Consider the following 12,066-nt stretch of genomic DNA (forward strand, 5'->3'; position numbering starts at 1 on the left):
CACCTATTTTTGGTTAAGTTCTTGAGGGAGTCAAGTTAGTCTGGAAAAGTTGGGAATCCATAGCCTAAACTTAATACCTCTTAAGTTTTGCAAATCTTACCAATTTCTATCTGGTTGTTGGGTTTAGATTTTGCTGGACCATCTAATCCAATTTTGGGGTAGAGTGCTCTCTTTGGTGGAGAAGTCACCTCCTAACTAATGTACTACCTTTTGGCAAAATTGTAAATTTTCTTTAATGGTTAACCATATTCAGCCACTTGCTCTTTCAAGAGGTAGACTGCATCCTTGTTTTCCAGGAGAGGTAAGTATGAGGTAACGTCTTCAATATTGAATGAAATCTTAACTTTTTAGGAGTGTTACCTTTTTAAAATAATTACTTAAAGAATAAAAAAACAAGAAACAAAAAAATCATAAAGGTGCCTGTGTGAATCCCCAAGGCATTACTGCCCAAATATATTGTTAGTCTGTTCCAAATAAAGGAAAACCTATCAACTGTCTTTATTTACAGAAATGCTAATGAAGATGAGCCAGGCCACTACTGTGAACTATTTTCCTGTTAAGTGGAACTGAAGAGAGAAGAACATTAGCATTAGGCACTCTGGAAACCTAAGAATGACTCACTGAATGGCTCTTAAGTCTTGCAGAAACTGATATCGCTTTCCACTAGGTTTGTAGGAAGGCCATGCTTAGACTTGTGAAAAGAATTTTGTTGTTGCTGTTGTTGTTGTTGTTGTTGTTGTTGTTGTTGTTCTGAGGATCTATGACTGGTTTATTCCTTGAATACCTTCTGATTTCAGAAGACATTAGAATGGCTTAGAAGGATACACCTGTATCTCTATAGGTTCTGTTCTCAGCATTTTCCTTCCATCAATAGAGCTTTTGTTCACAGATTGCAATGTACCAGTTGAAGTAAGGGCTCTAAAGTTCCAAAAGTCATTGTCTAGGACAGTTTAAGAAAGTTAAAGGCACAAACAGCATGCTGTGAAATTGTGTTTCTAGTGATTCTTTATTTTCTAAGAATAAGCTTTCCAGTGAGCAGTTAATCTGACAGCTGCATTTATATAAAAGGCTTCTGCCAGGTAGTTGAAAGGTATGGGAGCACAAAGGAGTAATCAGTATTGTTCTTTTGGTCTTAATATGGTAGCCAAAGGCTCAATACGTGTAGAAAAGGAAGTGGGTTTTAAATACCTACTGTAACACATCAATTTATCTGACTGGTTGTTGTAATGCAGTGGGGCTCAGGATAGAAAGGGTAGCACTTATGTCAACTAGGAATTGGCCTTTTTGTCCCTTTATGTTTACAGAGGTGTAGGCAGGGTCCTAACAATGCCCCCTTGCTCCAGGAGTCCTAGTGCTGGTTATAGAATCAAACATTAATGTAGGTGCTGCCAAGAAGGGATTTCATAGTTGTAATTAAAGTTCCAAGTCAGATGACATTAAGATTCAGAGGTTATCTGCATGCACCTCATCTAATCACAAGTCCTTAAAAGCAGAGGACTTTTTCCAGCTGATGGGAGAGGAGTAAGGTAGAAGACGAAGGTAAAAAGGGAAGTCAGAGAAATTCCAAGAATGAGAAGGAATCCAGGTGCTAAGGCTGGTGCAAAGATGGAGAGGCCACATGTGAAGGAGTGTGGAAGGCCAGTCCCTGGTCCCTGACTGACACCCAGAAAGAGAACCAGGACCTCAATTCTTACCACTGCATAGAACTGAATTCTAACAGCTTCCTGAATAAGCTCTGAAGTAGATTCTTCCTCTGAACCTTCATATAAAAACCCAGCCTGGCCATCACCTTGGTTTCAGCCTTGTGAGACCCTGAACAGAGAGCCCAGCTGAGCCAACTGCGTTCTGACCTACAGAGCTGTGGAATAATAAATGGGTATTATTTTAAGTTGCTAGGTTTGTGATAATTTGTTAAGCATCAAAAGGAAATGAATACAATAATTTTTCTGAAAGAGGAAAACAGGAAGCATAGCTGAGCACTTTTACGGCCTTTGGAATTAAGTCTCTGGAGCTCTTTTGGTTTCAACTAGCATTTTGTTTTCAAGACAAGCCCGGTATGGAAGCAGAAAACTGATATTTTGCCCCACCTCCACAATGGCATGTCATGGTCAGGAAGAATACCACATAATTCACTCTGAGATAAATCAAAAAAAGCAAGGTCTTAACCTTTTATTCTAGCCCTGCCAATAGATAAAATATCAAACATGTCCCACAAAACTACTGTGATGTTTATGAATATGACAATCAATGAGAAACATGTGAGCAAGTTTCTGGTTTCTCACCAGAAACAGACAGGTATTGTATATGGGGCGGCCTTGGCAATATTGCAAGAGTTTTGTATGTGTTGGGGGGATTTGTTTTTGTTGTTCTTTTAAACTTTTGTGCTTTATATTTAATGAGTAAATGCTTCTGAAGTCTGACCCCCTTGCTCTTTCCGTATAAACTTGGCCTTTTCTTTCCCCAATACTTTTGCCTCTGAATCTTCCTTTGATACTGGACACATTTTTTTTTTTTTTTCAAAGTCCCTGCTGTTGGCAGTATCTCCATCTATTTTTTTCACCATTTTAGACTTTATTCTGGATTAACTGAGAACAAGAATTCTCACATGTCTATTGTCCCTGGGGTTCAGGTTTGGTGTTACCTCCCTAGATTGGAGGGCCATGGATTTCTTTCCTTTTCTATATTCTTCATCTCTAAGTGTTCTCTGATAATGTCCTACTCTCTTTGGCAGTTCCTCTAAGTTTGTGATCCACCCAATTTCTTCTTATTGATGTAGCAACTTGAGGACTCAATTCTATCATGACTTCTTCAGATAGTGCCCTTTCTGGTTTGCTTCCTTGGCTATAGCTGACTCATAATAGTTTTATTGAAATGTAATTCATACACCAGACAATTTATCCATTTAAAGGGCATGATTAAATTTGCATTCATATATTCATGGAGTTGTATGTCTATCACCACAGCCCATTTTAGAACATTTTCATTGTCTCGAAAAGAAACTGCATCCCTTAGCTATTACCCCTCTCCCAGCCCTTAGCAACCACTAACCTACTTTCTATCTATAAAGATTTGACAATTTTGGACATTTCATATAAATAAAATCATACAATGTGTGGTTCTTTGTGACTGGCTTCTTTCAGTTAGCAAACGTTAATCCATATTGTAGCATGTAACAGTGCTTGATTTAATCTATTTTCCAAAAAAATTGCATTGTACAAATGTACCACATTTCATTTATCCACTCAACAACTGGTAGACATTTGAGTTATTTCTACTTTTTGGCTACTATAAATAATGCTGCTATGAACATCAGTGTACAAGTATTTGTGTAAATATATGTTTTTATTTCTCTTGGGTATACATGTAGGAGTGGAATTACTGGGTCATACGGTAACTATTTAAGGAACTGCCAGACTGTTCTCCAAAGCGGCTGCACTATTCTACATTCTTACCAGTAGTGTCTTAAGTTATGAAATTGGGAATTTGGAATCCTACAACTCTGTTCTTTTTTCAATATTTTTGGGTTATCTTGGGTCTCTTGAATTTCCTTAAGAATTTCAGAATCAGCTTGTCAGTTCCTGAAAATAAGCTTAGATTTATCATTTTCTGAAATCAGCTGAGATTTTCATAGGGATTACATTATTTTGACAGATCAATCTGGGGAATATTGCCATATTAACAATACTAAGTCTTTTAATCTATAAACATGGGAAGTCTTTCCATTTTTTTTTTAGGTCTCCTTTAATTATTTTCTTTCTTTTTAAAAATGTTTATTTTTGAGGTGCCTGGGTGACTCGGTTGAGTGTCCAACTTCGGCTCAGGTCATGATCTCACAGTTCCTGGGTTTGAGCCCCACTTCCGGCTCTGTGCTGACAGCTCAGAGCCTGGAGCCGGTTCAGATTGTGTCTCCCTTTCTCTCTGACCCTCCTCCACTCACGCTCTGTCTCTTTTTTTTAATAAAAAAAACCTATTTTTTAACGTTTATTTGTTATTGAGAGACAGAGAGAGACAGAACGTGAGCAGGGGAGGGTCAGAGAAAGAGGGAGACACAGAATCCGAAGCAGCTCCAGGCTCTGAGCTGTCAGCACAGAGCCCGACAAGGGGCTCGAACTCGCAAACTGCAAGATCATGACCTGAGCTGAAGCCTGTTGCTTAACTGACTGAGCCACTCAGGCGCCCCTGTCTCTCTTTCAAAGATAAGTAACCATTAAAAAAATAAATATTTATTTTTGAGAAAGAGGGAGAGAGAACGAGAAAATGTGCACAAGAGAGCATGTGAGTGGGGGAGGGGCAGAGAGTGAAGGGGACAGAATATCTGAAGCAGGCTCTGTGCTGACAGCAGAGAGCCTGATGTGGGGCTTGAACACACGAACCATGAGATCATGACCTGAGCCAAAGTAGAATGCTTAACTGACACAGCCATTTAGGCAACCCTTCCTTAATTTCTTTCAACAATGTTTTGTAGTTTCCAGAGTACAAATTATGCACTATTTGGTTAAATGTATTCCTAAATATTTGCATTAATTTTGATGCTCTTAATAGATGGAATTATTTTCCTAATTTTATTTTTGGATCATTCATTGATGGTATATAGAAGTACAGGAGCACCGGGGTGGCTCAGTCTGTTAGGCAGAAGACTTTGGCTCAGGTCATGATCTTGTGGTTCACAAGTTCAAGCCCTACATCAGGCTCTGTGCTGACAGTTCAGAGCCTGGAGCCTGCTTCAGATTCTATGTCTCACTCTCTGTTCCTCCCCTGTTCATTCTCTGTCTCTGTCTCTCAAAAATAAATAAACATTAAAAGAAAATTTTGAAAAGAAGTACAATTGATTTTTGCATATTGATTCTGTATCTTGAGACTTTGCTGCACTCATTTATTGGTTCTAATATTAATTTTTTTTCATGAACTCTTTCAGAAATACAAGATCAGGGGCGCCTGGGTGGCGCAGTCGGTTAAGCGTCCGACTTCAGCCAGGTCACGATCTCGCGGTCCGTGAGTTCGAGCCCCGCGTCAGGCTCTGGGCCGATGGCTCGGAGCCTGGAGCCTGTTTCCGATTCTGTGTCTCCCTCTCTCTCTGCCCCTCCCCCGTTCATGCTCTGTCTCTCTCTGTCCCAAAAATAAATAAAAAACGTTGGAAAAAAAAAAAAAAAAAAAAAGAAATACAAGATCATGCCATCTTCAGATACTGATAGTTTCATTTCTTTCTTTTAATTTTGAAGCCTTTTATTTCATTTTCTTGCCTAGTTGCCTTGGCTAGAACCTCCAGTACAAGGTTGAATAAAAGTGGAAAGAACAAACATCTTACCTCATTCCTGATCTTAGGGAGAAAGCATTCAGTCTTTTCCAACTTAGTATGATATTAGCTCTGAGATTTTCATAGATGCCCTTTATCAGGTTTAAGAAGTTCCCCTTTATTCCTAGTTTTTAGAGCATTCTCTTTTTTTAGATAATGAAATAGTATTGAATTCTGCTGAATGATTTTTCCACATCTATTACAATTATCATTTGTTTCATCTTTTATTCTTTGATGTGGTATATTACAGTAATTGTTAGATATTTTTGAAAATATTTATTTATTTATTTTTGAGAGAGAAAGAGAGAGAGGGCGGGGGTGGGGAAGAGAGAGAGGGAGACAATCTGAAACAGGCTCTATGCTGTCAGCGCAGAGCCTGATGCAGGGCTTGAACTCACCAACCCTGAGATCATGACCTTAGTGGAAGTCAGATGCTTAACTGACTGAGCCACCCAGGTGCTCCAATAATTGTTGGATATTAAGCCAACATTGCATTCCTGGGATAAATCCTGCTTGGTCATGGTGTATAATCCTTTCTATACGTTGCTTGATTCCTTTTACTAGTAATTTGTTCAGGATTTTTGCATGTGTACTCATAAAAGATATTGGTCTCTAGTTTTTGTTTGTTTTTTCCCTTGTAATATCTTTGGCTAATACTGACCTCATAGAATGAGTTGGGAAGTGTATCCTCCTCTTCTATTTTTTGGAAGTTGTATGAAAGATCAGACCCCATTAAATGGTAGAATTCACTAGTGAAACCATCTGATCCTGGTCTCTGTGGGAAGTACTTTTTTTTTCTCAGTTACTAATTCAATCTCTTTTCTTTATATACGTATATTTGGATTATATATATATTTTTTTCTTGAGTCAGTTTTGGTAGTCTGGGTCTTTCTAGGAATTTTTCCACTTCTAAGTTATCTAAGTTGTTGGCACACAAGTTTTTCATAGTATTCCTTCACAATTATTTTTTATTTATGTATAGTGGTAGTAATGTCTTCTCTTTTATTTCTGGTTTCAGTAATTCTATTCTCTTTTATTCTGGAACAATCTAGCTAAAGGTTGGTATATTCTGTTTGTTGAATGATCTAACTTTTGGTTGTATTGATTTTCTCTATAGCTTTTCTGTTCTCTATTTTATCAAATTCTTCTCCAATTCTTATTCTTTCCTTCCTTCTGCTTGCTTTGGGTTATTTTGCTCTTCTTTTCCAGTGTCTCCAGATGGGAGGTTATGCTATTGATCTGAGATTTTTTTCTTTTCTAACATAGGTGTTTACAATTTTAAAGTTCCCTCTAAGCACTGATATAGTTGTACCTAGTAAGTATATGCCTGACTTTTTTTTAAGTTCATGCAGCCTGAATTTTATTGTGTTATTGTAGTAAAATATACATAACATTTATCTTTTTAAAAAATTTATTTATTTAAATTCAATTCGTTAATACACAGTATAGTACTGGTTTCAGGAGTAGAATTTAGTGATTCATCACTTACATATAACACCCAGTGCTCATCCAAACAAGTGCCCTCTTTAATGCCCATCACCATTTAGCCCATCCCTCCACCCACTTCCCCTTCAGCAACCCTGTTTGTTGTCTGTATTTGAGTCTCTTTGCCTCCCTCTCTGTTTTTATCTTATTTTTTCCTTCCCTTCCCTTATGTTCATCTGTTGTGTTTCTTAAATTCCACATATGAGTGAAATCATATGATATTTGTCTTTCTCTTCCTGACTTATTTCACTTAGCATAATATACTCTACTTCCATCCATGTTGTTGCAAATGGAAAGATTTCATTCTTTTATTTTTTTAAGTTTATTTATCTATTTTGAGAGAAATAAAGAATGAGTGGATGAGGGACAGATAAAGAGAGGGACAGAGGATCCAAAGCAGGCTCTGTGCTGACAGCAGACAACCCAAGGCAGGGCTCAAACTCACCAACTGTGAGATCATGACCTGAGCTGGAGTGGGTCATTCAACTGACTGAGTCACCCAGGCTCCCCAAGATTTCATTCTTTTTGATTGCTGAGTAATATTCCATTGTATGTATATACCACATCTTCTTTATCCATTCATCAGTTGATGGACATCTGGGCCCTTTCCATAATTTGGCTATTGTCGATAGTGCTGCTATAAACTTTGGGGTGCATGTGCCACTTCAAATCAGTATTTTTGTATCCTTTGGATAAATACCTAGTAGTGCTATTGCTTGGTCATAGGGTAGTTCTATTCTTAAATTTTTAAGGAAATTCCATACTGTTTTCCAGAGTGGCTGCACCAGTTTGCATTCCCACCAGCAGGGAAAAGGTTGGGAAAGAGTTCCCCTTTCTCTGCATCCTAACATCTGCTGTTTCCTGAGTTGTTCATTTTAGCCATTCTGACAGGTGTGAGGTGGTATCTCATTGTGGTTTTGATTTGTATTTCTTTGATGATGAGTGATGTTGAGCACCTTTTCATGTGGCTATTAGCCATCTGGATGTCTTCTTTGGAAAAATGTATAGTCATGTCTTCTGCTCATTCTTCATTGCATTATTTGTTTTTTGGGTGTTCAGTTTGGTAAGTTCTTTACAGATTTTGGATACTAATCCTTTATCAGATATGTCATTTGCAAATCTTCTCCCATTCTGTAGGTTACCTTTTAGTTCACCATTCTTTTTGATGGCTGAGTAATATTCTATTGCATATCTATATATCACTTCTTCTTTATCCATTCATCAGTCAATGGACATTTGGGCTCTCTCCATAGTTCGGCTATTGCATGGCTCTATGGGCCCACTGGGCTCAGCTGGGCTCTGATGTGCTCTAAGGGTCTCTTATCTTCTTTTTTTCCTTTCCTTTCCTTTCCTTTCCTTTCCTTTCCTTTCCTTTCTTTTCCTTTCCTTTTTAAAATACATATAGAGAGGGAGCATGAGTGGGGGAGAGGGGCATGGGTGAGAGAGAGAGAGAATCCTAAGCAGACTTGGGATTTGTGGAGCCCCACTTGAGGGGGATCAGGAACTGAGTTGAAAGCAAGAGTCAGACACTCAATGAACTAAGCTACCCAGGCGCCCCTAGGGTCTCTTATCTTGTGACCAGCAGTGACTGGGACATGTGCTTCTCATGGTGAATGGCCAGAGCCCACGCACTGAGCCAAACTGCACAAGCTCATTCAAAGCCTTTGCATTTGCTCATAATCTGAATAACCACAGATGACAAGATTGCTTTCACATCTGTTAAGAACTATAGTTTTGGTGAGAGGTGTGGCAGCAGGGTTTGAATGTGTAGTGATTTTCAGCAAAGGGCCTGCCTTAACCCAAAGCAGTTTTTGGTCCTTTCTCTCCTTGAAGTAGGGACGAGCTCCACTTCTTCTATGCCTGCATCTCTGGCCTCCTATATAGTAGGGTCTGGCTCACCATGGGAAGTAGATATTTGGTGTCAAATAGATTTATGTTCTGAGGCATTTTCCTTCCCAAATATCCTTACATCATCAGAATGCAGATGGGACCTGGCCCAAGAGCTCCTGGTATCGATGACACCAGCCAATATTTTAGACAAACCTTTTCCTTGCATCAGCAATGGCAGCTTCATCTGACTTTATAGGGAATGAGTGGGGTTTCAATTAATGCCCATAAATCACACTGCCTGGATCAGACTTCTCTTTTTTGATTCCTCAATATATTGTGGACTCATCAAAAGGGCTCAGCTAAGACTTGGTAAGTGAGTCTCATGTGACCAGACTCAAAAGGGGGCAGCTCAGTGTGACCCTAAACACACAGCGACAGGCCCTTGCCCTACAGTGCTCGGCCATGTGGACCCCACCAGGTTGTGCTTTTGGCTTCACCTCCCAGGGTAGCCTCATGTCTTGTTATTCCTCAGTGGCAGGAGACTATGGGGACACAGTACAGCCCTGTGGCACTTCCAAGCTCCTTCATGTTATCCATGTTCTCATCCCATGCACATCCCTCCCTACAGCCTCTACAGCACAGGACTCCTAAACACATTTGGATGAGGCTGGGTGTGCCAGGCTCACAGACCCCTAAGGACATCTCCAAACAAAGGGAGGGCATTGGATGGAAAATGTGGCCAGAGCTGGCTGTGAGTTACAGGTTTAGGCCCCAGCAGCACTAGGCAGAGATCCTAGCCTACTCTGGGAGAAATAAAATGGAGTTCTGGCCTTGTCCCAGACACAACAACCAGCACTGAATTGTGGCAGTTATTACCCTTTAGCTTTCCAGGCAGCTCCCACCTGTCTGGAAAACTGGCCAAGCTTCATCTATGCTGTACCCGGGGGCCTCTCCCTCCCCTATGATAAGCATCTATATCTGTTGCACATGAAGGGGCATCTGGAGGCCACATCCTTGGAGCATCACTACTCACAGCACCAGAGATTGCTGGGTGTGGCCAGTCTGGGGCGGCCAGGGGCAAGAAGTACCATCCATGCAACTGGGAATGCCCAGGTTAGACACTGAGCACTGAGACCACAATAGAACTCTTACCCCATTTGACAACATGGCTGCCTTCTGAAATTTCTGCCTGCAACATTTTGCATAAGCTTATTGAGGTTGTGCTTTTCCTTCCCTACCTTTTTATCTTTGTGTCCTGCTTTCCTGGTTTGCCTGTTTTTTTTTTTTTAAACACTAATGACCACACCCCCAACCCTACCCCATCATATCAAACACATTAAAATGTTCCCATCTCCAACATCAAGTGCAATTTTTATCTCACTATATATCAGTTGAATTACAATCGACTATTTGACATTAAAAATACATGTTATAGATATTTAACTAAAATTAATGTTGATCTTGTTGCTTTCTTTCAGAAGTTGGAATCAATACTCTCCCCTTCCATACCCTCCTCAGGCTGCAGGCCCTTGGAAAGCTGGTACTTGTGCTTAGTCAGCCTTCTGGGCCCTCCAGTGGGACTGGCAATGTGCTGTCATCCAGCCCTGGAGAAGGGCTGACAGTTGGTGGTTCCAGTCTCTGCACTGTCACAGAATCCTGGGGTACCCTGAAGGCAGATTTCCAGAGAACTTACTCCCATGGGAGTTTGCAGTTGCAATGTTCCTCCAACTGCAAGTTTACTTATTCAGCAATCAGAATTCATTCACATTGTGTGCGATCCTAATGCCGATGTCTGTTTTATTCCTGACCCTGTCCCTGAATTGGGAGCCTGGAGTAAAGCAGGCCAGGTATGTCAAGTCTCATCCCCATGTAGATGACCTCCTGACAGACAGGTGGGCCAAGGGCAGAGTGGCTAGCCTTTCTGTGTCACGTCCAGATCACCAGTGTCCCCTATAAGACTGGGATCCCCAGGGAATCTTCCACCTGAGTGCCATGGGTGCCAGGATGCCGATCCTGAAAGACAGGTGGAAAAAGCAGAAACCAGGCAGGAAAGCAGAAGTAGAAGTGACAGACCAAAGCACCACAGGGTGATCCAGACCAGGTGCCCCTGATGGGCTGCAGTGTATGCATTGCAAAGCTTGCTCTTGGGGCCTGCCCATAGCAGCCATGGCTGCAAGCGGCTCTGGACAGAAGTTGCTCATGTAAAAGGTGGTAGGTCCGTGTTCCACCTGCATGGGCAGGTCAGAGGGCTGCAGGTCTTCTGAAACCATAAGTAAGTCACATCTCAGGGAGCACATAGCTTTTATGCACAGGATAACCAATGAAATGGTTGGGCTGGACTCTTGGATTATTATTGGCAAAGTGGCAAATGCATTGTATTTATGTTGGAGATGATTATGGAAAGACAGTGCATGATTTAAGCTGTGGGATTTTGTGTTTCTCTTGTCCAATTCCTTCCAGCCCCTCTTGTGGCACTGTTCTGGGACCTGTTCCTCTGTCATGGTGGTGCATGGGGAGGTAAACTTCTGTCAAGAGGTCTGTAATAGCAAACACTTGGGGGTGCTCTGCAGCAGTGTCATTTGTCATAGTTAAGGGAGAGTGAGACAGGTCTTGATTTGAGGTTATGGAGCTCACAGAGACACCTGTCCACAGGAGAGCCCAACCTCTCATTTCAATACTGCAGAAAGTTAAGAAACAAACCAAAGAAATCTTTCCTCCAATGACTCTATCATGTAATGCACAAATACATGTATTTCTCTGGCACAGAAATTACGATATACTTTCAGCTAAAATAAAATTTTCTCTGTTAATCTAATTCTTGATCACTTTTTTTAGACTCCAATTCATGATTATTTAGGCATAATAAAAGGAAACAAGTAGATGATATTAAAAAAGAGTGTGTAGTTCAAAGTTTGCTTTGTACAAAGTGCTTGTACAAAGTTGCTAAAAGAAAAAAATATATTTTTAAATACACTTTATGTTGACCAATACAAACTGGGTGTTTTTAACAATTTTAACTAAAAAGTAGTTGACATACAATATTACATTAGTTTCAAGTTGTACAACATAGTGATTCAACATTTATATACATTATGAAATGCTTGCCATGATAAATATAGTTATCATCTGTTACCATGGAAAGCTATTACAGTATTATTGAATATATTCCTTATGCTGTACTTGATCACATTTTAATAAGCATATTATAAGACATGTATATGTTTGAAAAATACACTGATTTATTCTGATATTAAAAAAACAAATTCCAGGAATTTTAGCTACAAAATAAAAGGGGGGAAAACCCCTAGTATAAAAAGAAACAGTTCTAGAAAAGCTTATAGAGACTCACTTCTCTCAGCTCCTTTCTGCTAAGAAGAACTAAAAGCCCTGGATATAATTCTTTACCCATTCAACTATGGATAGACATTTACATGGCTTCCATATCTTGGCTATTGTAA

This window comes from Panthera onca, chromosome B3, assembly GCF_046562875.1.
Source record: "Panthera onca isolate mPanOnc1 chromosome B3, mPanOnc1 haplotype 2, whole genome shotgun sequence".
Lineage (NCBI taxonomy): Eukaryota > Metazoa > Chordata > Mammalia > Carnivora > Felidae > Panthera > Panthera onca.